Source organism: Taudactylus pleione, unplaced genomic scaffold (assembly GCF_031769625.1).
Source record: "Taudactylus pleione unplaced genomic scaffold, aTauple2 ptg000372l, whole genome shotgun sequence".
NCBI lineage: Eukaryota > Metazoa > Chordata > Amphibia > Anura > Myobatrachidae > Taudactylus > Taudactylus pleione.
This window is the reverse complement of record NW_028284773.1, coordinates 17316782-17341512: the sequence shown is the minus strand read 5'-3', so window position 1 is coordinate 17341512 and position 24731 is coordinate 17316782. Positions and strand designations below refer to the sequence as shown.

The window sequence follows — 24731 nt, the reverse complement described above, 5'->3', positions numbered from 1 at the left end:
CATCCTTCCCAGACCCTCTCCCGGAAATGTCGGGCCTCCTTCCCCTCCGTCCCACTTCCCCCTCTCCTCCACCCACCCCTCTTCCAATTACCCCCTCCCCGGAGTCCATCATAACTCCTCCCCATTCTTTGGGGAATGACGGATCCTCCGAGGAGGATCATGGAGGCATTTCCGGAGCTCCCGTTTTGGCTCCCGGTATGTTTTTATTTTGTTTTTTTTTAAAGCACAAACTGTTTGTATGTAATCATGTGTCGTGCCTTTCTTCGTGTTTTTGTGGCTTGACTTTTGGTGATTTCGCAGTTTGCCTTTACCTCTTCCTGGTGATTTCAACATACACATATCACACCTGTGGGAATTTGTACATAGGCCTTGTATTTTTGGCAGCACCCCCTTTTTTTTTTTTTTTTTAGGTTTAGGAGTGATTTCGTTGTGTTTTTGTTTTTTTAATGTGGATTCCCTATTGTTGTATTAACCCACACACTTTTCTCACCCACAGAGGAACAGAGGCGTCGGCAAGAGGTGGCGGATTGTGTTGGCCAGATGCGCCAACATGTAATTGGCATTCTTGTGGCCCTCGACCGGCTGTCTGGCCTCCTTCGCCAGTAGTTTTTTTATTTTTGTTAACTTTTCAAAATAAATTTTTTCATACAAATATACGTTCTGGCTCATTTTTTAAATCCAAAACCAAGATAGTTTAGCCTGACATAAGTAGACTGTTCCTGCAAGGATTTCCCTTTTTTAAAAGTTAGATTGTGTTTTGTCTTTGTATGTCAAACAGACACAAGAAACACATAACAGTAACAATGTCATTTCCCTTTTTGGGTGTAGTGTCAATTACATATTTCTACATTTTACAGGTTCCTAGTTGGTGCGCAAGCTGCTTAGGCCAATCTTACAAATCCCAAGGTTGGGCCAGGCTTCCTTTTGGTGTGGGTTGGGAAGCTGAAAACATATTTCAGTTTAGCTCAACTGGCGTCAGTACTGGATTACCCCTTAGTCAAATGTAACTTGTGTTAACCTGGTTACACTTGCTGTTAACGTCCCAAAAAAGGAAGACCATTTCACTCTCCAAACATTTATTCACAACATAACAGAGAAAACAAAGTGGTCACTCCCAAAAAAAGAACACAGTGATAAATTCAAATACAACACATACCAAGAAATAATTAAATAAAAACAAAAAATCAAGAACTGGTTGACGAAGGACCATGCCAACATGATTCCACAAACATGGCGTTGCGATATGGGTTCCAGAATATATGCCAAAAAGGACCAGATCCAGGTTTGGTAAGGGTAGCAGGAAGTAGTGAGCGTTGGAGTGCCAAAGATTATGTGAACAAACAGAAGATGGTGAGGAAAAAAAACACAAAATTAGATGTTCGCAAACAAACACAAACACATTAGGTATAAACACTGTAGTTTTGTTACAACTTACCTAAAAAATCTGGCCACAACATCATCGCGTATGGCCCCCCCACATACTGACCTCCGACCAACCTCGGGGGGGCCATCCTCAGGTAAGGCATCCTCTGGCTGCATTGGGACACCACTCCTTATGGCAATGTTGTGAAATATCCCACACAGGACCACAATTTTAGACACCATATCCGGCACATACATGAGCTCGCCACCAGAGCGGTGGAGGCATCTGAATCGGCCTTTTAAAAGGCCGATACAGCGCTCCACCACTTGCCTGGTGGCTGTAAGTGCGGAATTATATGCACTTTGTGGCCCTGGTGTGGGAGCCAAATAAGGAGTGAGCAGCCAGGACATGCAAGGGTATCCACTGTCTCCTGTGAAAAAAAATAGACAACATCAGGAACACTGTGTATCAAGCTTAACATTGTTATGTACTAAAGGTCTCCACTTACCCAGAAGCCACGCATCACCAGCTTGTAGGTTGGTTAATTTCTGCCATATCCCTGATTGCCGGATGACGGAGTCATGAGCACTTCCTGGTAATTTAGCATTCAGGGACAGGATCTGGAGGGAGGCATCACATACCACCATTACATTCAGGGAGTGATAGTGTTTACGGTTTCTAAATATTGCCTCCAGCCGTGCTGGAGGCTGAAGTGGTATGTGAGTACCATCCACAACCCCTATGATGTGTGGGAAGCCAGCTATTTGGTAAAAATTGGCCTTGGCCACACTAAGGGCACCCATATCCAAAGGCATTTTAATAAAATGATGGAGGTGCTTGAAAAGTGCCTCCATCACTGCCCTCAGGATCCGGGAAAAGGAGGATTGGGAGATGCCCGCCACTATTCCCACCGTTGTTTGAAACGATCGTGAGGCACAGAAATGTAACACCGCCATAAATTGCGTCAGTGGTGGTATTGCTGTTGGACTGTCAATTTGCCGCTCAAGATCACTTTCTATTAATGAGAGAGTGTCTATGATGATTTTGGGAGGTAGACGGTAGCGTCTTAAAACCTCATCATCGGGCATTCCAAAAAGGGTGACACGTGTTCGAAATATCTGGGGCCTTGCATGCCTACGATGCCTACGCCTGGGACGAGTTTGAGGTTGGTCGTCTTCCGGGAGCAGGGCCAGAACAATTCGCCCCAGATCTACCTGAAATTCAAAGTTTACAATGTAAGGCTTTTGAGCCACCCCAAAAGTAACATAAAACAACTTAGCTTTATGATACCATCCATAGCTGCTTACATGCCGGGGTATTGTCATGATACGTATAAACTGTAAAAAAGCCAAAAATGAGACATCAAAAATTTAGAGGGTGATTTTATGTTTGTCAAATTGGTGCAAGCCAACACATAAAATAGGCGAAACACACATTTGGCCATCGATGAAAACGACATTGCACACCGTACGTCAAATAGGGGTCAAATGGACCCCAAAAATGGAAAAGGGAAAAGCAAAACTGGTTTACATGATGAATAAGCCTCGAAAAATGCGTTAATTATTTCGCAAATGCAAGTCACTACACCAACAGTCAAAAATGCGTTAATTAGTTCGCAAATGCAAGAAAAATAATGGACTTACCAAAATCGAATATATAAGATTTCCCTAAAAAAGGTCTTTGGGTCCGAAAGCCAAAACAAACTAAAATAGATGAAATTAGTGTTAAAAAAAAAATATCAAACAAAAAACCAGAAATAGACACCAATTGGCCACAAAGTAGACTGCACAAAACTTACCAAATCAGGAAACGATCGCAAAAAATAAACCAAAACAACTGTAGCAAACCCAAAAAAATACAAACACCGCCAAATCCTCCAACCGCAAACAACCAAATCCAACCAACTTAACCGCCAACAATCCAACAATGCAACCTCGACTCCACACACACCAAGCCATAAATAGTGTTTATTTTCCCGCACAAATTAAGGATGAATCATAGGGACGCACAATCAATGATGCGGCCGCAAACTAAGGACGCATGTATAAATACGTCACGAAATCACATTTAATTTCTGGTTGATTTCATTCTGGAAGCAGAGACATGGCTTCAGACCAGGGAAACAATGGCCAAAATTCCGGCGGTAAGGCCTTCATGCATTTTGTCTCAATGATTCTTTTAAAACATAATATTGTGCAAGTTGTGAAGTGGCTAAATCTGCATATTTACCCAAATAGGTGAGGAGGATGACATGGAAGAGACTGCTGGCCCCAGTCAACCCGCCAAAGCTGCCAAAAAAAAAGGCAGCCACATTTCACAAGCAAGGAGATGGAGGTTTTGATCCAGAAGTGCGTTGACATCCTGCCCCAGGCAGTCAGGAATATGAGCCAAAGCCAGAAGTGGAGAATGTGGGAGGAGGTCGCCGTTGCTGTCAATAGGGTGGTTGATTATGTCCGTCTAGCCCGGGATGTCAAACGGCGGTAAGTAAACACTTTCCCATCCTATAAACAAACCCCATTGTAAAAAAAAGGATAATGGTTCCAATTTCATTCCACAGATGGGCAGACTTCAAATATCGTCTCAAGCAAAAACTTGCCGACAGGGCTAGGCATGCAAGGGGGACAGGTGGGGGTCCCACCCCTGTGTCATTGGAGTTGACAGACTTAGAAGAGCTGGCACAGGGGTGTGTGCAGGCTGTGGAGGTGTTTGGCGTGTCCAACATGGATACGGACATGCCAGACTTTGCGGCTCCTCATGTTGGCCAAGGTAAGTCTTGTGATGTCACCAACTCTGAAATGCTATTGTGCCAATATGTAGATTCTAATGTGAGTCTTTTCGCATTTTTCCTAACAGAGACAGAGGCGGATGAGTCTGCTCCAGAGGGGAGCCTTGGCCGCAGAATTTCTGCTGGCTCTGCAGGGGAGGAACCAGTACATCCGGCTGAGGACCCTGCAGAAGCCAGTCCAGGGCGTGCCCCCTCGCAGGCAGTGGGCCTCCTCACAGAACTCAATTTTAAATCGGATTTCCATACGGAGATTCTGCAGTGGATGTACGCCAGTCTGATACGGGTGGCTGAGGCCCTGGAGCAAAATGCTGCGGCCAACGTGACCATTGCTCAGGCCCTGGCGGAAAATACCAGGGCCAACATCCGCATCGCCGATGCCCTGGAGCAGCTCGTTCGCCAGCACATGGTGGAGCCGACCTCCCTTCCTGCCGGAACATCCGGATCCTCCACCTCTGGCACAACATCAGCCAATCCTCCAAATGTGCCTAGCCCTGTGCCTAGTCCAGAGGCCACAACATCTGCCTCTGGACAGGCCAGCCCGATGGCATCCCGGACCCGGTCTGGCGCCCACCCTCACCCAGCCAAACGGGCGAGAAAACGGTGACAGCAATGGCGACTTTTCCCACACTCCTTCTGTGCTTGGCTCATATTCCTTTCTGGTCAAAACTTCCCTCTCCTTTCTTGTGAAATGTTTTTAATTTTGGTATTTACGTTTATGTTACCAGTTATGGCTTTTTTTTTTTTTTTAACAAATATCTTTGCCACAAAAAAAAGGCAACAAAATATTAGGCCAATTTGTTTGTGTTTAAACAATAAATTTAAAACAAAAAACTGACATTGTATTGTGACATTATTGTACAAATGGGTTACATTTAATCCTGGCCCTAAAGGCAAAAACTGACCCTCTTAAAAAAAAAAAAAGGCCTCTTTAAGGAACGTTTAAAAAATCACATAGCGATGCAAATTCCACAGTAAACCAAAAAAAAGGGGAGCTAATTAAAACATGATGACATTATTGTTACAATAGGCCATAACCAACAAATTGTGGCCAAAATAAAACACCAAAAATGTACGCTAATTGATTGTGTAATCATGACATTAGCAGCTCTGATTTCCACCTGCGTACGCTTTTGTGCTATCCCAATAAACTGCTTTCCAAACACATACCAAGCCGGTTTTCAATCCAACACTAATTACTTTACTGACCAGCCGCGATTAATCGCAGCACCATCGTTGAGTCCCGGGACGGAGGAGAAGGCCATCGCCAATGTGGTCGAGTAATCCTGACCCTAAGCTGTGCGAGCATTTTGAAGGGAAAGCGGATGTTCCAGTGACGTATGAGACGGTCCGAACACATTTGACGTTCGCATCTGCTAATGTATGTACGCCCCAAAAACGCCTCGCCACGCCTGCGTTTTTTCATCTCCACCCCCGTCAACACCCAAAAACGCCCTGTTCTGTCAATCACATTTGACATGTCACTTCCTGTACGCTATTTTAGGAACGAGAGAAAAAAAGCTCGCAATCTGCCGTACGCACATGCGCAGTGTAACACCGACGCATGCGCGGTTAGTCAACATCGGAACGCAACGAGCGTACTGTTGTTAACGTGCGGCTCTGAATGAGGGCCTTAATTGCTACAATTTGTTACTAACATCGATTGTATGCAGTCCTGTATACACTATGAGATTCATCAGTGGTCCCGTTGGGAAGCCCTTAACACAAGTTTAGTGTGTGTATTTACCAATTGCAGGAGCAGTAATTTGTGATGTTAGGATATTAAGATATGAACTAATTTCATGATTGATGTGCTTATTAGAGTTTATTTATCAATGAATGATCTTATTCTGATATACTATTAGTTCCTTGTATTCTGTAGGTATATGCAACTGTGGTGAGCTTTTTTATTAATTTATTTTTTAAATGTATGTTGTAGCTACAACTGGTATTGCAATAATTGTGCTATTTATCTACATATGGTTGAAGTATATAAATAAACATATAGTACTTATATAATTGTGTTGTTTCATTACCCTACTTTAAGTGCTGTGTATTTCTATATTTACTAATTTTGTCCCCCGTATTTACACAACTATTACTGGCTCACTGAAACTGGTACTGGTTGATGAAAATACGGGGGAATCCTATATGTTTTGTCCCCCCTATTTTCACAACCTGGACTTGCTCAGAAAAGCATTTAGGCGGGGACCCCACATCATTCTTTTATTTACATTTTATTGTTTTATAGCTTTTTTAAACACAGAAGCTTGCACGGATCTCAATGACCTGTGCATGCCTCTGTGTAACTTGCACCTGCTCAGGCTGTACTCACTAGCCTGAAGCAGGTCTATTTTTTATGCAAGTTTTAAGCAATGCGCAAGTTAAAAATTTGCACTCTATTACATTGGCCGAGTTGTATGTTTTCCATGGGAAAACATCAGGCTGCGAGTTTGGCAGTGCGAATTGCGGGGGTGTGAGAAACATGCGAGTTTGTTCTCGCACCCTACAATATAGGGTGAGTTCTAAAAATGTCCGAGTATAGCTCTATACTCGCACATTTTCAAAACTCCGACCATATTACATTTAACCCCTGGTGTCTATGCCTCTCGGCTGATATATTTAAATGTTCAGCAGCAGTTGTTATCAGGACTGCAGTCTACAGACAGTGGCCCCCATTTACTAACGATTTTTATCACCAAAAAGAGTGATATATGTCACGGTGTATGATAAATGGTGCTCCAGCCAATCAGCTCATGTCATTTTTCTAACAGTTGACAGTTGGGAGCTGATTGGCTGGAGCACCATTTATCATACACTGTGACATTTATCACTCATTTTGGTGATAAAACTCGTTAGTAAATGAGGCCCAGAGTATGCTAATATGATGGCTAGGGAAATGTTATTAGCCTAAATACACTTAATGTTGAACTAACAATACTACTGATCTTTACCTGCTGTAACTGTGCAATTAAATATGCTCTTTTCAATGCGAATTACATCAGCATATGCCCCACTTTTTACAATAATCCAATAAGGAATTTTACAAGGTGATTTAAATTGCACCGTACACTGATATAAATGAGAGTGTCCTAATAACAGTGATACTCTCTCTGGACACATAGGATTGGAACACTTAATTCAGTCCCTAATAATGAATATTATGGTGGGCCAATTAGAATACTATGGGAGAGAACTATATATGGGTGCATAATCGATTTATTGGGTGTTTAAAACCCTAGTTCAATTGAAAGCCGGATTAAAAAAGTTCTAGAGCTACAAGGATATATCCCAGTGAGTGCGTAAAGGCCCCCATACATCAGAGATTGACTGCAGCAATCGTGCAATTTGTAATAAAAATCGTTGCCTTTTTCAATCGATTGCAGATTGCAGAATTGCCACAATCGATTGATAAAGGGCAAGATTTTTATACACAATCAATTACAAATTGCACGATTGCTGCAATCAATTGCTGATGTATGGGGGCCTTAAGGTAGCCAATATAGAGTAGTATCTGTGATTATTTGTATAAATTAATAAGCATTAATAAGCCCTATAAAATGAGAATTGTGATCTGTGACAACAGTAGGAATACACACACATATATATATATATATATATATATATTTGTTTATTCATTAACAGTTTCTTATATAGTGCAGCATATTCCGTTGCGCTTTACAATTGTAAGCATTAATAGAACAAAACTGGGTAATAACAGACAGATATATATGTATGAAGGCCCTGCTCGAAAGTTTACAATCTATAGGGAAATAGGCATTGATACACAAGGATAGGTGCTATATATTGCATTTTGGTCCAGCCAAAATGCACAGTTTCTTGGTGGGCTGCGTGATCCATTCACACAGAAATGTCGACCAAATGTCATGTGGATGTGAGAGAAAAGACGATGTGTGAGATTGTGTGTGGACTGTAAAAGGGGATGTAATTAGATATGGAAGCTATGAAGGTTATGTGGGAGGTTCTTGAATCTAATAAGCTTGCCTGAAAAGGTGAGTTTTCATGGACCGCTTGAAGGATTGGAGATTAGAGGAAAATCTTATTATAGTTAGGACATTCGATAGAGTGGGTGCAGCCCAAAGAAAGTCCTGTACCCGTGAATGGGAGCAAGTAATGCATGGGGATGAGAGACGCAGATCTTGTGCTGAGCGGAGAGGTCGGGTTGGGAGATATTTTGAGATGAGTGAAGAGATGTATGTTGGTGTGGTTTGGTTAATAGCCTTATGTGTAAGTGAAAGTATTTTGTATTGAATACGGTAGAAAACCGGCAACCAATGGAGGGACTGACAGAGCGGGGCAGCAGACGATGAACGTTTCTCAAGTAAAAGAGTGATTAGATAGGTAGGAAGAGAACCAAGAAAGAGCTGTGTCCTTAAGACCTAGGCATTGCAGTGTTTGTATGAGAAGAGTGGTCAACAGTGTAATGGCCTTTAGCCTTGGCAGTGACAAAATCATTTACTACCTTAGTCAGTGCTGTCTCTGTGGAGTGTTGGGAACGAAAGCCGGACTGAAGTGGGTCCAATAAGTTGTGTGAATTAAGAAATTGCGTGAGGCAGGTGTAGACAAGTCTCTCAAGTAGCTTGGAGAGGCATGGGAGCTGGGAGATAGGACGATAATTTGATAGAGTGTTAGGGTCAGAATTTTGTTTTTTCAGAATGGGAGTAATCACTGTGTGCTTGAACAGTGATGGAAAGTTGCCAGTAGAGAGAGATAGATTACAGATTTTAGTTAGGGTTGGGATAAGCTGAGGAGACAGCTTTACTGATTTGTGAGGGTACAGGATCTAGCGGAGAGGTAATAGAGTAGGAAGATGAGAAGAGTGTAGATACTTCATCTTCGTTTGTGAGATCAAATTAAGAGAATTTACCAGATGGTTCAGGTAGGGCATTGAGCAGGTCACTAGTTGAGGAAGAGCCTACCATTTAATTTCGGATTTTATCAATCTTGTCCCTAAAATAGGAAGCAAGATCTTATCCACAGATAGTAGCAGGTGGTTTGGGTGATGGAGGGGTAAGAAGCAGTTTAAATGTATTAAAAAGTCGCTTGGGGTTAGAGGCTTGAGCAGAGATTAGAGATTGGAAATATGTTTGTTTGGCAGTGTCCAGAGCAGTACGATAAGAGTTGTAGATAGTCTTATATGTGAGGAAGTCACTTGGAGTATGAGACTTTCGCCACTGATGTTCATCTTTACATGATAGTTTTTGTAGATGCCTTGTTAAGTTAGAATGCCACGGTTGACGTCTAACTCTACGAGGTATGTGATGGGTAGCTGGAGCTACTTCATCGAGGGCTTTTTCTAGTATCTGGTTTAGGTGTGATGCAGCAGTCTCAGGAGAAGTGAATGTAGAAATTGGTGAAAGTTGTTGTAGTAGAAAGGTAGATAGTTGTTGAAGCATTAATATTTCTGCGGGTTTTAGATTTGGTTGATTTCAATGACGTTGCTGTAATGGAGGAGAGTGTGCAGGTGATAAGGTTGTGATCTTAGAGAGGGAAGGGAGCATTAGTGAAATCAGAAACTGGTGAATACAAGATCAAGGCAGTGGCTCTCCTGATGAGTAGTGGTGTCAGTCCATTGGGAGAGGCCAAGAGAGGAGGTTAAAGAGAGTAGTTTGGATGCATGAGGAGATTGTGGACAGTCAATGGGGATATTGAAATCACCCATAATGATGGTGGAGATGTCTGAGGATAGAAAGTGAGGGAGCCACGCAGAAAAGTGTTCCAGAAATTGTTGAGGTGACCCAGGTGGGCGATAGTTAACAGCAACTCGCAGAGAGAAAGGGGTGAAAGTCCTGATAGAATGTACTTCAAATGATGTAATGTGAGTGAAGGTACCTGTGGGAGAACTGTGTATGCGAAAGATTGGGAGAGTAATATTCCTACCCCACCTCCTTTACAATTACCAGGCCTGGAGGCGTGTGAGAAGTGTAAGTTACCATGTGAAAGTGCAGCAGGGGAGACAGTGTCTGATTGTGTAAGCCATGTTTATGTATATATATATATATATATATATATATATATATATATATATATTGCATATACAAAGAAATGCCCTTAACCTGCGCTCAATTTTTGTTAGTATACAATAAATGGCTGTATTCTTCCAGATACAACCCCCCTGTTAGTAAGGGCTAAAACACAATATTTTCTACAGTAGTGTAGAAGGAAATCCAACCATATGGGAGAAAAGCCACACTAAAGTCTTAAACATTCACAAAGTGGACAAGTTCACCGTAGAATTTATAATACTGTAAATTGGATTATGAGCTAATTATATACTGGAATTTTATAATATATCTAATTGAAGTGAATAGTTTGTTATTGGTGTTCTTCGAGGCGCTTCTCCTATACTACTATAGAAAAAAAAAAATATATATATCTCTATACACACACACACATATATATATATATATATATATACGGTCCACAACGAACAAGGATCAGTAGCTTAGCACAGCCTTTATTTTAACAATGTTTCACGTATTATTTTGCTGGTTTTAACGTACCTCCACGGATTTAGAGGTTATTAAAATACAGACATTCCTCGATTAACAACCTACTCGTTTAACAACCGTTCTGACTTACGACCAGCGCTCTGACCAGCTGGAACCCATTGTACAATGACTAAAATATTATTCTGAATGTCTTTTTTTTTATAACTTTAATTGTACTGTACAGTATGTAAAAGTTATTCAAAGTAAAGCAGTTACAGTATCAAGTTTGAGTTTCCTTTAGACCTTTTCTTTATTCAGAATAAATAAAAATGATTACTTTTATTAAGTCCTCGTTTGGTGACCAATTCGTTTATCGACCTAGTCGTAGGAACGAAACTCGGTCGTTAAGTGAGGAATATCTGTACCAATAAAAGTTTTATGTTATGTTTTTTTGCTAAACAAGATTATTGTGCACTCTGTTGAAAACTACTTTTGAAACTGTTTGTACTTGTCTGTGGTCTAACTAAAGGTAATATTTTTGCTACTTCTGCCTACAGACAGTAACTGAATTGTGCTAAATGTTCCTAATTCATTCAGCCAATAAAATGCTTTAGATTATGCTTATTCCATGAATGTCAGTGATATGTAAGTTTGGTATCTGGGTTTTGTTCTCTGTATATAAAAGCTGAACGGCTGTACGACTGCTTTGGAATTCGCACTCGGGTAGTCTGCAGCCGCGCCAGTGTTTTGTAACCTGTCAACCGATACCTGAATTCTGGTCCAGCCCGTGGTTTGAGAGGCCATAGGGGAGGGGTCCCCTGGATACTGCTGTGATTGAAAGTATCGTGTAGAGGGCAAGACTTGTAGCTAAGTATTAAGGGCCTGATTCAGAGTTGGGAATAGAGAGAGAGAGATAGCACTTAACTGTGTACCTGGGCAAACCATGTTGCAATGCAAGGGGTGTAAATACATAAATTTTTTTGCAAGTAGTGTAAATACTGGCTGATTTTGCATGTAGCTCACAAATACTGCACAGCTTTATTCAGGGCCGGCCCTAGCCAATTTGGTGCCCTAGGCAAGATTTTGGCTGATGCCCCCTAGCAGATAATACCACCACCAATCTTAAAGTAGGTACACACCTGACAGATATATCTGCAGATTATGGTTGTTTGTACAGACTGAAACAACAATCATCTGCGGTCCCGCTGGCCAGGGGTTATATAGTGACCCCTTCCCTACTGGCCTCTCCAGCAAGTGTAAGGGCACTCGGCTGACCGCCCATACACACAGCATGATGAGCAGATATACTCGACGTCGGCATACCAAAAGCCAAGATACCAAAGGTAAGTAGCGGGGTTTGGGGGAGGGTTAGGGTTAGGCACTAAGGGGAGGGTTAGGTTTAGGGTGCAGGAAGGGGAAGGTTAGGTTCAAGCAGTAGGGGGGGAGGTTAGGGTTAGTCACCAAAGAGGGTTAGGGGAGGGAGGGAGAGGTTAGGGGGGTTAGGATACCTAGTGTTGGTATGATAACCCTGTAGGGATGCAGGGGTCTGGATTCTGACCTCAGGGATCCTGACTGCCAGAATCCCATACCCTACCTGTGTGTACACACTGGCCGACGAGCACACAATATATATGCCAATTCATTGAACGGCCGATATGACAGCCAGTTTGTACCCAGCATTAGTGTATTTATATGCGGATGTCAAAAGATTATATATATAAAATATATATATATATATATATACACTATATATAGACATATATATATATATATATATATATATATTTGTGTTTAATACCAGCCACAAGGAAATATATACTGTGTGTATATATATATATATATATATATATATGTTTATATATACACATGCACGTTGGGGGACACTGGGCTGAATGGGAGGGGGGCACTGCGAATGGGGAGGTCCTGGGCTGGATCAGAAGTGGAGCAGTAAGATAGAGGTGGGAGGGAGATGGTGGAGGACACTGGGCTGGATGGGGGGGCACTGTGAATGGGGGGCAGTGGGCAGGAGACAGATGGAGTGGAAGGGGGAACACTGGGCTGATGTGATCACTGTGGCATACTGGCTGGGGGGGTACTAGGTAGGGGCACTGAGATGGTTGCAGTGAGCTGGTTGGGGAGAGATGGGAGACACTGGGGTGGGGGGTCAGTAATGGTGCTAGACACTAGGCTGGAGAAGGGGCAGACACTGGGATGGGAGCACTTACCTGTACCATTTCAGAACACTTGCTGCAGCAAAGTTTACTCACACAGTAGCTTCCTGATAAGTCCTTGCTGCTGGATATCATCAGCGTTAGAAGTGGCTGCCTTTCCCTGGCAGTGCAGCCTGGTTAAGTGGGAGAAGGGACTAGCATTGTGGACAGCCAAGGAGTCAGTCTGTCAGTCTGCAGCACCTGATCTGTCAATGGGAGGCTGAGCTGTGAGGTAAGGAGGCTTTACAGAGTCCGGGAGGAGGGGCCGAGCCGGGGACAGCCAGTGCCGGTTATAACATAACAGTGGATGCAGCATGAAACCAGCGGAGCGCAGAGACGTAGCTTCTTCAGTTCTGCGGCAGCCTCTCTCTCAATTTAATTTCCCCCACGGGCGGACTGCGCTGCTGTCAGTCTCCAGTGGGCTGCCTGTAATAGGGCGATGCACTACTGGGGGTGGGGCCACATACGACAGGGTCCCATGTCCCCGTCGCCCCACCTGATGAATTAAACAGGCAATCCGCCCCTGACTTCTGCGCTACCCGATCGGAGCTGAGCTCCAATCGTGGTAGCAGCAGGGGGGGAGCTACAGAGCCCTGGAATGCCCCTAGTCATTCCAGATGCCCTAGGCATTTGCTTAGAATGCCTATGCCTAGGGCCGGCTATGGCTTTATTATTACACTGCACTTTAGATGTCAGTTTGGACACGTCCCTCCCAATCTAAATCTCTCTGCACATTTTAAAACTGCCCCAACTGCAGTGCAACATGGTTTCACCAAGATGATCAGTTGAGAGAAAGATCTCACTCTATTCCCAACTCTGAATCAGGCCCTAAGAACCATTATTACATATGCTTATCTGAATTGAGTAGGGAGCAAGGACATCTCCTTTACAGTGTGGATTGTGTGTCTGTACGTATAGCCTTGGTTCTAGCTTGATTTCAGTCATCAATGTCATTATGTATTTACCGTATATACTCGAGTATAAGTCAACCCGAATATAAGCCGAGGTACCTAATTTTACCACAAAAAACTGGGAAAACTTATTGACTCAAGTATAAGCCTAGGGTGGGAAATGCAGCAGCTACTGGTAGTAATCCCTCCCCTGGTACTGCCCCCAGTAGTAATATTCCCCCTCTGGTAGTGCCCCCAGTAGTAATACCTCCCCTGGTAGTGCCCCCAGTAGTAAACCCCCCCCCCTGGTAGTGCCCCCAGTAGCAATATCCCCCCCTGGTAGTGCCCCCAGTATTAATCCCCCCCTGGTACTGCCCCAGTAGTAATCCTCCCCCCCTGGTACTGCCCCCAGTTGTAATATTCCCCCTCTGGTAGTGCCCCCAGTAGTAATAGCCCCTGGTAGTGCCCCCAGTAGTAATACCCCCCCTGGTAGTGCCCCCAGTAGCAATATCCCCCCCTGGTAGTGCCCCCAGTATTAATCCCCCCCTGGTACTGCCCCCAGTAGTAATATTCCCCCTCTGGTAGTGCCCCCAGTAGTAATACCCCCCCTGGTAGTGCCCCCAGTAGTAATACCCCCCTTGGTAGTGCCCCCAGTAGCAATATCCCCCCCTGGTAGTGACCCCAGTATTAATCCCCCCCTGGTAGTGCCCCCAGTAGTAATCCCCCCCCCTGGTACTGCTCCCAGCAGTAGCCCCCCCAGTAGAGAGAGATGTAATAATAATAAAAAAAAAAAAACACTTACCTGAAACCCTGCTCCTGGTCCCGACGCTACTACTGGCTCCTCCGGCCGCTTTGCATTATGGGAGAGACGTCGTCATGACGACGTCTCTCCCATTACCCACTGCGGGAGCCGGAAGATGGCTCCCGCAGTGGGAGCAGCAGCAGCCGATGAGAGTCTGACAGACTCTCATCGGCTGCTGATTACAACAAACACACAGCTGCCGGCTCCGGCAGCTGTGTGTTTGGCAGTGTGTAGTGCTGACCGAACTCCGTCCGGTCAGCGGTACAGACGCGGTGCAGCTGTGTCACAGAGACACAGTCTGCACCGCGGCCCGCATGGTACGCTACTCAGCTGCGTACATGCGGGCATTACCCGAGTATAAGCCGAGGGGGGGCTTTTTCAGCACAAAATATGTGCTGAAAAACTCGGCTTATACTCAAGTATATACGGTAATGTTTTTACCTTTGAATATAAAGAAATGTTAAATCTATACACGTTTGTATGTCTCTATGTTTTTAACACCATATACCCATAGAATCTGCTTTCACAACCTGTGGAAACCACCGGCAACATTATCACAGGAACCAATTGGTTTAGCACATACAGCAAAGGTACAGGGTGTGTCACTCGCTATTGGCCCCAAAGTTTTTCTTATAACTTTTAAAGTAATTGACGTAATTTAATAAAATTTGACACAGCTCCACTTCGTGTCTGTGTGTTATGTGCTGATACGGACCGGTACACAGCTGAACAACGCACATTTATTGTCCAGACGTATTGGAAAACTGATTTGATAAAGGTTCATATCGGCATGTAACTCACAGACACGATGAATGTGGACGCCTCTGTACACAACACCACTGTCAGAAGCAGGAATACCTACTGACAAGTAGTAGCGGCTCCAGGTGGTGCTGCAGCATAGTCCAAAATGTAAATAGGGGAACCACACCAACACTTGCTATGATTTCCTCATGTTGGGCAGCACAGACGGTGTAATGGTTAGCGTTACTGCCTCACAGCACTGAGATCGTGGGTTCCATTCCCACCACTGCCCCTACCTGTGCTTGCATGGGTTTCCTCTGGGTGCTCCGGTTTCCTCCCACACTAAAAAAAAATATACTGGCAGGTTAATTGGCCCCAAACAAAAAAATGAACCCTAGTGTGTATGTGGTAGGGAACATAGATTGTAAGCTCCCACTGGGGCAGGGACTGATGTGAATGGCCAAATATTCTCTGTAAAGAGCTGTGGAATATGCGTGTGCTATATAATTAACTGGTAATAATGTTTCTCATAGACCAAGGTATGTCTGTGTCAAATTTCACTACATTACTTTCACGATTACGTCAAAAGTTATGATAAAAACTTTGGGGTCAATACAGGGGCGTCTTAACAGAGGAGGGGGCCCGTGTGCACTTACCGTGCGGGGCCCCCTCCTCTCCCCCGGTGGTCGGCAGCCAACTGACCGGCTGGCCAGCCACCGGAGCATTAGAAGACTCCGGTCACTAGAGTGTGCCCAGAGTCTACCGCGCATGCGCAGAACGCAGGAAACTTGGCTGCGGCTGCCATTTTCCGGCGTTCTGTAGACTCTGGGCCCTAGAGTGTGCCCGGAGTCCACTGCGCATGCGTAGAACACCAGAAAAATGGTCGCGGCAGTGCCAACACCCGGAACGGGTCCACGGACAGGTAAGTTAAACAAAATATGGGTGCAGAGTGTGCGGTGCGGGGCCCCCCTGGACCCGGGGCCCGTGTGCCCCGCACACACGGCACCCAGTTTAGATACGCCACTGGGTCAATAGTGAATGAAACACCCTGTATAAATATGATGGAATAAACACCCACCTTGCATTATTACCAGAAAGAAGTTTTCCATCCTCATCTAGGTTTGTGTCTAGATTTCTGAGAAGACCCATGGGGGTGCATATACAGTATGTGGAGGAGCAGAGGGGGAGGTTTATGTAGTGCAGCTGTTGCCAGGGCAGTTAAGAGCTCATTTGGACCTAGTACTGAGGGGGAGCCAAGTGTGTGGAAACGTGAGCATGCCCAGTTGGGACTATGGGGGCCATATTATGTGGGTGTGAACACACCATCTTGGGGGAACTTCCCTGGCAGACCTGGGCCCTCAGACAGGCCTGGTTACTTTGTTCTAACCCCACTCCGCTCTCTGTGCCCCTAGTTTTTTAAACATATCAGAGACAGAATTTCCTTTTGATCCAATTTCACAATTAATTATTCTAAATCGATAACACTAAATGTAAACACCCCTCTGCCCCTAGTAATTGTGTTGAAACAAGATTTTCCCTTTGTATGACACCCCTCTCGCATTAAATATTTGGGTGTGTTTCTAACATGTGAGAACTCTGAATTGATGAAATTCAATGTTGAACCACTACTTAGGGAAATTAGATCGGACTTGCAGTGCTGGGTTCCTATGTGAGTTTCATGGTTGTGGCATATTAACATAATCAAAATGAATATTCTTCCTAGGATACTTTATTTATTACATGCATTACCCATACATATGATATCCCACTTTCTTTTTTTTAATGATCTCCATAAGATAATTCAAGATTTTATTTTGTATGAGGTAACAAGAGACCACTGTTTCATTTACAGGCCTAAACACCAAGGTGGTCTTCATCTCACTAACATTTTGACCTACCACCATGCCGCAATCTCAGTCACATAATTGAGTGGGGTAGAGGTACAGACACCGAACCTACCACCATGCTGTCATTCTCAGTCACTAGAGGTATAGACACCAAACCTACCACAATGCCCTCATTCTCAGTCACTAGAGGTACAGACACCAAACCTACCACCATGCCATCATTATCAGTCACTAGAAGTACAGACACCAAACCTACCACCACGTCATTCTCAGTCACTAGAGGTACAGACACCAAACCTACCACCACGTCATTCTCAGTCACTGAGAGGTACAGACACCAAACGTACCACCACTTCGTCATTCTCAGTCACTGAGAGGTACTGACACCCAACCTACCACCACACCGTCATTCTCAGTCACTGAGAAATACAGACACCAAACCTTCCACCACACCGTCATTCTCAGTCACTAGAGGTACAAACACCAAACCTATCACCACACCTTCATTCTCAGTCACTGAGAGGTACAGACACCAAACCTATCACCACACCTTCACTCTCAGTCACTAGAGGTATAGACATCAAACCTACCACCACGCCGTCCTTCTCAGTCACTAGAGGTACAGACAACAAACCAACTAACACGCCGTCATTCTCAATCACATAGTTCAGTGGATTGGAGGTACAGACACCAAACAAAGGATCAGTATTAAAGATAGTTTTCTACCTATCCCTATCAAAATAACTCCCTGGGTAACTACTCTTCTGACTATGACCAACCCAATGATTTTTCCAACACTGTCCTGCTGGAAAAAGCACAGGACCCTCAAACGCATAAATTATTTGTCAACGTCATTTACCTCTCTCTTCTACAACCCTGACTTCCCCCTAGGTCTACACCATCACTCATTCCCACACAGGTGAAGTGTCTTCCTTTACCACCCTTCGGGAGAAATGGACCCTGGTGGATGGTGAGCTTTGACGTTATTTACAGGAGGTGAAACTTTTTTTGCAAAAACTTGTTTGTAACACTTCGCTCTCCTGGGCCATCATTTCTTTTGACTCACCATGCATCTCTACTGCAATGTTCAGTAACACTCATTCTGATATACTGTATATAAACTGCTGACTGAAGGACATTTTTGCTCTCTATCTACTTTCACTGCAGTCTGCCAATATGAACTTGAACTGTCACTATCTCTGATCGTCAATGGGAAAAAATAAAAAATAAATATTATATATATATACATACACAGTGCATCCGGAAATTATTCACAGCGCTTCACTTTTTCCACATTTTATTATGTTACAGCCTTATTCCAAAATGGAATAAATTCATTTTTGTCCTCAAAATTCTACACACAATACCCCATAATGACAACACGTAAAAAGTTTTTTTGAGATTCTTGCAAATTTTATTTAAAAAACTAAGAAGTCACATGTACTCAAGTATTCACAGCCTTTGCCATGAAGCTCAAAATTGAGCTCAGGTGCATCCTGTTTTCACTGATCATCCTTGAGATGTTCCTAAAGCTTAATTGGAGTCTATCTATGGTAAATTCAGTTGATTGGACATGATTTTGAAAGGCATACACCTGTCTATATAAGGTCCCAAACTTGACAGGGGATGCAATCGGGAAGCCAGCTGACATTTTACCGACAGCCGGCTTCCCGACGAGGGTGAAATGCCCGGCGTCTAGATGTAGACGTCGCTCATTTCCCTGATGCTGGGAGACCGGCGCCCAGCATCCCGATCGAAGGGATGCCGGGCGCCGCAAGCGGACCACCACGGGGGGAAGGGTTAGGTTTAGGGCTCCCGGGGGGGACTTAGGGTTAGGCACCCTCCCGGGAGGTTAGGGTTAGGCTAGGGGGAGGGAGGGTTAGGGTTAGGCACCCCCGGGGGGGACTTAGGGTTAGGCACCCCCCCGGGAGATTTAGGTTTAGGTAGCGGGGAAGGGGGGGGATTAGGGTTAGGCAATTGGGGGGGAGGTTAGGGTTAGGCACCCCTAAGGGAGGGTTAAGGTTAGGGGGGTAGGTTAGGTTAGTTAATACTTACCTGGGGATGATCGGGATTTCCCGCGCTGTCAGGCTGCCGCTGCTGGGATCTGTGCCAGTGTCGGGCTGCCGCTGCCGGGAATCGAACCGCCGGCCATGCGGCCGCCAATATTTCATAACGATTCCCTTGACAGTGCATGTCAGAGCACAAACCAAGTAAGAAGTCCAAGGAATTGTCTGTAGACATCCGAGACAGGATTGTCTCAAGGCACAAATCTGGGGAAAGGTACGGAAAAATATCTGCTGCTTTGAAGGTCCTAATGAGCATAGTGGCCTCCATCATCCGTAAATGGAAGAAATTCAGAACCACCAGGACTCGTCCTAGAGTTGGCCAGCCGTCTAAACTGAACGATCGGGGGAGAAGGGCCCTAGTCAGGGAGGTGACCAAGAACCTGATGTTAGAGCTATAGTATTCTTCTGTGGAGAGAGGAGAACCTTCCAGAAGGACAACCATCTCTGCAGCAATCCACCAATCAGTCCTGTATGGTAGAGTGGCCAGACGGAAGCCACTCCTTAGGATAAAGCACATTGCAGCCTGCCTGGAGTGTGCCAAAATGCACCTGAAGGACCCTCATACCATGAGAAACAAAATTCTCTGGTCTAATGAGACAAAGATTGAACTGTTTGGCGTGAATGCCAGGCATTATGTTTGTAGGAAACCAGGCACCACTCATCACCAGGCCAATACCATCCCTACAGTGAAGCATGGTAGTGGCAGCATCATGCTGTGGGGATGTTTTTCACCGGCAGGAACTGGGAGACTAGTCAGGATAGAGGGAAAGATGAATGCAGCAATGCATAGAGACATCCTGGATGAAAACCTGCTCCATAGCGCTCTTGACCTCAGACTGGGGCGACGGTTCATCTTTCAGCAGGATAACGCACACAGCCAAGATATCAAAGGAGTGGCTTCAGGACAACTCTGTGAAAGTCCTTGAGTGGCCCAGCCAGAGCCGACTTGAATCCGATTGAACATCTCTGTAGAGATCTGAAAATGGCTGTGCACCAATGTTTCCCATCCAACGTGATGTAGCTTGAGAGGTGCTGCAAAGAGGAATGGGCAAAACTGCCCAAAGATAGGTGTGCCAAGCTTGTGGCATCATATTCAAAAAGACTTGAGACTGTAATTGCTGCCAAAGGTGCATCAACAAAGTATTGAGCAAAGGCTGTGAATACTTATGTACATGTGATTTCTTAGGGTTTTTTTTTTATTAAATTTGCAAAAATCTCAAAAAAACTTTTTACACATTGTCATTATGAGGTATTGTGTGTAGAATTTTGAGGACAAAAATTAATTTAATCCATTTTGGAATAAGGCTGTAACATAACAAAATGTAGAAAAGGTGAAGCGCTGTGAATACTTTCTGGATGCACTGTATACAGTATATATGCAAGTCTCCTCACAGTGGATTTCAGTTGTTAAGACCTACATTAAATTTCTTACAAGATTTGTGAGTTCTGGGTTATGGTTATCCGGATTACCAAGGCTGCAGCAGCAGACCATCTCAGCGGGCAGGGCCTGGGTCTCACATCATTTGCATAATTTTTGCCCGGTCCACTAATACGGACCGGCGATTTGGGTATTATCTTCCCATCCTGCTCGCTTCACTAGGAAGTGTGCGGGATGCAGGAGATCCGTCCACTCTTCGGAGGGTATGGGGGACTACCCAAAACATCGTGAGTCCCCCGCAACCTTCCGGGAGAGTAGGTATGTCCTTATTGAATTGTCTGCTAAAGTCTTTTTCAATCCCAGTGTCTGAATAAAAAATGCCAAATTGCCTTTTGATTTCTGTGCCGGTTTTACAATCTGACGTTGACCATCTTCGGGAACATGGCAACGCACATTGAAAGCAAAGACTCCGTGGAGGAGGAAGGACCCGCTTGCAGGTATATGTCAGCAGGGCAATAGCTAGGGTAGTGCGGCCGGTGCCATCGCACAGGGCACCACAGGTCAGGGGGCGCTGTTTGGGCCTGTCAAATTTCTATTTATTATCATTCTTGCTTGTAGCTTCCTCTTATTTCATCCCCAGCATCTCCTGGCCTCCCCTATCTCTTCCCTGGCCCTTCCCCATGAGGTCATTCCCCTTTTTTGGGTGCATTATGTCCCTTTGAAAAATGAGGGGGGCACCAATGCTCTTTCTGGCACAGGGCACCAAAAAGTCTAGTTACGGCTCTGCATCAGTGTCATCATTTTGAACATGTAGACACGCTGAGTGTGAACATTACATCAGTGTCATCATTTTGAGCATGTAGACTTGCTGAGTGTGAACATTACATCAGTGTCATCATTTTGAACATGTAGACTTGCTGAGTGTGAACATTACATCAGTGTCATCATTTTGAACATGTAGACATGCCGAGTGTGAACATTACGGTGTCAACATATTGAATGGCGAGATATCAAACCAACCTGTATTCTTGTTATACAAAGTGATATTGTTCTGTAACAATAGGTTACTACAACTTCTCAGGAACAAAGAGAAACCGAGTCATTAACATGTACAACACATCATTTACTACTACAGCCAACATTCTACATATATTTCATAAGCTGCATACACACACAACGATTTTTTTAATGATTATCGTTAAACGATATCGTTTAATGATAATTGTTTGCATAAATCGTTCACTTTCTGAGTCAAACGATGAACGATTATCGTTCATGCGCGTTCACGTTTGTAGTTTGTCGTTCAGTCAGACTTGTCAACTCAACGATTTTCATTAAGGGAATATGCAAAAATCGTTTGTAGTTCATAAAAATCGTTCATGACATTTAGTAAATGAACAACTTTAGTAAACGATTTTAGTAAATTTTTTCAAGGGAAAAAATCGTTTACTAAAATCGTTCATTAAAAAATCGTTGTGTGTGTATGCAGCTTTACATTTAGCTTTGCTCAGAATAACTTTGCCTGTTTTAGGTACATTACAACAATGTGAAAATCACTGACACATTACATTGGGCAAATTGTAGAGGGTATCACTGGCCTTTTTATTATGTCACAAACTGATATTTGAAATTCATTGTCAAGCAGTTTCCTGCAACCCAATGATGTAAAGACAGTATTTACATGTATCACTACCATATTATATGTATCACCATCTCTACAGCTTTAACCACTTGGCCGGTTGCCTTTGACGTGACCGTGTCAGAAACGCCCACTTTCGGGTGCTGGAAGGTAATCTTCCTTCAGCTGTCGGGCTGAAAGTGCCTTGCAAGCCCCTCTTGACCCGCTGCTCCTCCCCCACTGTCCTTCTCCTCTACTTGGCCATGGCTGTAGGATGAGAATCTTCCTCACTCCAGCAATGCTTCTCCCCACATCCTCTCCACATCCCCAGGCAGCAATGATGGGTGATCCTCAGGAACACCCACCCCCTGCTGCTGGCTTCTTTGTTTGAAGTACTGTGACGTCCTGTGAATTGGCGTCACTGGAGTCGGTGACACCCAGTGCAACAAATAGACCACCCGTTTAAACAGAAAGAGTGGCCTCGCGGGGAATGGGCATGACCTTGTGGCACAACCCTGGTTTCATCACCCTATGGGCGTGCCCAGCACTCTCGGAGATGCCGGGCTGCCCCCAGAGACTCTCCCTGCACTGCTAACTCCTCCTCCGTGACTGGGAGCTGGGCGCTGCACAATAACTTCACTGCCACGCCAGTTAGATGTCAAGAAGCACAGGTGTAAACCGGCTATGGCTATTACATGTGTCCTGGTCCTGGTGGCATGACTCTGGCTTCCACTTCCAGATCAATTAAACAAAATTAAATCAACTGTTACTGTTTTGTTTTCTTTAAATAAATAATAATACAAAAAAATTAACGATTCCCCAAAGCTGTCCATAATAATAGGATTCCCCGGCACGGAATGCCCCTGGTGAATGCTCTCACCCATCATTGCTGTTGATAAGTCTTCAGCAGCAGAGGGACTTTGATAAATAAGAAAATTTCATAAATCTTGTGAAATTATCACGTTTGTGCCAGAGGTAAAAATGCACCTTAAAGACCAAATTTAAGGTGGTTTCATAATGAATGTATCCAGGTAGTTGTAGGATTTGGTGAACATAGATTATTAAATGACTATTTATTATTCAGGCTAATGGTCCAGACTGCTGCTAACACAATAAATACTCTGCCCTGCTGTATACTAAATTCATGGAGCAGACACCATGGCAGTATGACCATCAGTTATGCTGTCTAAGATATGAAGAAAAGCTGCAGAACTGCAATTTTAGCAATGCACAGGCAGTTAATGAGAGAGAGAGAGAGAGAGAGAGAGAGAGAGAGAGGGAGAGAGAGAGAGAGAGAGAGAGAGAGATTGATTTTCGTGCTACAGAGATTCAAGATGCCAGGAGCGTGGGAGTTAGAGGATAACGAGATTAAACCAGATTATATAAACTGATCCTCTCTGTGATGCTCTGACCACTGGGGGGCGCCATGGAACAGGCAGTAAGTGCTGGTGGTGGCTTTATTAACCTCATCTGCCCTGCAACTATCTGCACCAATTGTATGTATATACTGTATTTGCTTGCTGCAGTGCTGTGTGATGCGCACTTGGCCGTGTCTGGGAAACGCACACAATAATTTACTGAGCAGCGCACAGGATCTCAGTCAGGATATGCTGCTTTTATAATAAAATTAATATTCTACTGCATTAAATGTCACCTACCTCCCGTGTCCTGAGGATGATCTGATCTCCCTATGGAACAGAACGCTATGTGCTGCAGTTTGCTGGATCTGTCAGCATGGTCCCCGAAAGAATGAAATGTTTTCCATTATTCTCCACCAGTGCCCCCGGCTATAGAGCAGCGAAGACTGGCTATGCCATGCATATGCATGAGGACTGGAGTATATTTGTCATAGAGAATTCATCATATCCTCTGCTGCCACTGAAAACCATTGTAGGTACCTAAAAGATTCCACGTACGCGTGTCTACAGTCTTCTTCCCACCATTATAGTCTGCAGCAGAGACAATCCAATCAAGGGGCTCAACCACAGATAATAGTCCCTTATCCTATTCTGCACGGACAGCCGAAACATATACGGCACTCTCTTTCATTCCTAGTATGTCAGTCATTTGCCTGCAATATGAAAGATGTTAGTCTGTCTATATGGTCTATGTAATGTATTCAGTACAGACTCTTCCTGAAAAGCACTTTTACCAAGGATGTGTTATAAAACGGAAGGAGATAATGGAGGCGTTATTAAAATGATACAGTTATACTTAGTCAGGTGTTTAACTGAAAATAAGGATTACAAATGAATTATGCATCAAAATGAATAATTGTGTAGTGTGATAGCGCCGTCTTGTGGACGAATTTGGTACTGTGCATATTATATATATATATATATATATATATATATATATATTATATATTATATATACATACACATATATACAGTCCAGGGATCGGCAGTCCCTCATATGTTCCAACTGCTGGGGTGCACTAACATCCACAAAGTGCTCAGCACGAATGCAGGATACTCCAATAGTATAGGAAATAGGGGCAGCACTCCACAAATACAACACGCTGAAAAGCCAATTTGCTGAGCGACGTTTCAGATGTTCAATACATATTCCTTCAAGTTGAT

General features: G+C 44.1%; 1 protein-coding gene across 1 annotated transcript in view; it reads right to left on the bottom strand.

Annotated features, from left to right (window-relative positions):
* The window catches only part of PIGZ (phosphatidylinositol glycan anchor biosynthesis class Z (Gwada blood group)), an 83566-nt gene extending 59498 nt beyond the window's left edge, over positions 1–24068 (bottom strand). The window contains exon 1 of the mRNA XM_088444849.1: positions 23808–24068. The gene's annotated coding sequence lies outside the window, so the exon portion shown is untranslated. The remainder of the gene's footprint in view (positions 1–23807) is intronic.
* Positions 24069–24731: the final 663 nt, after the last annotated feature.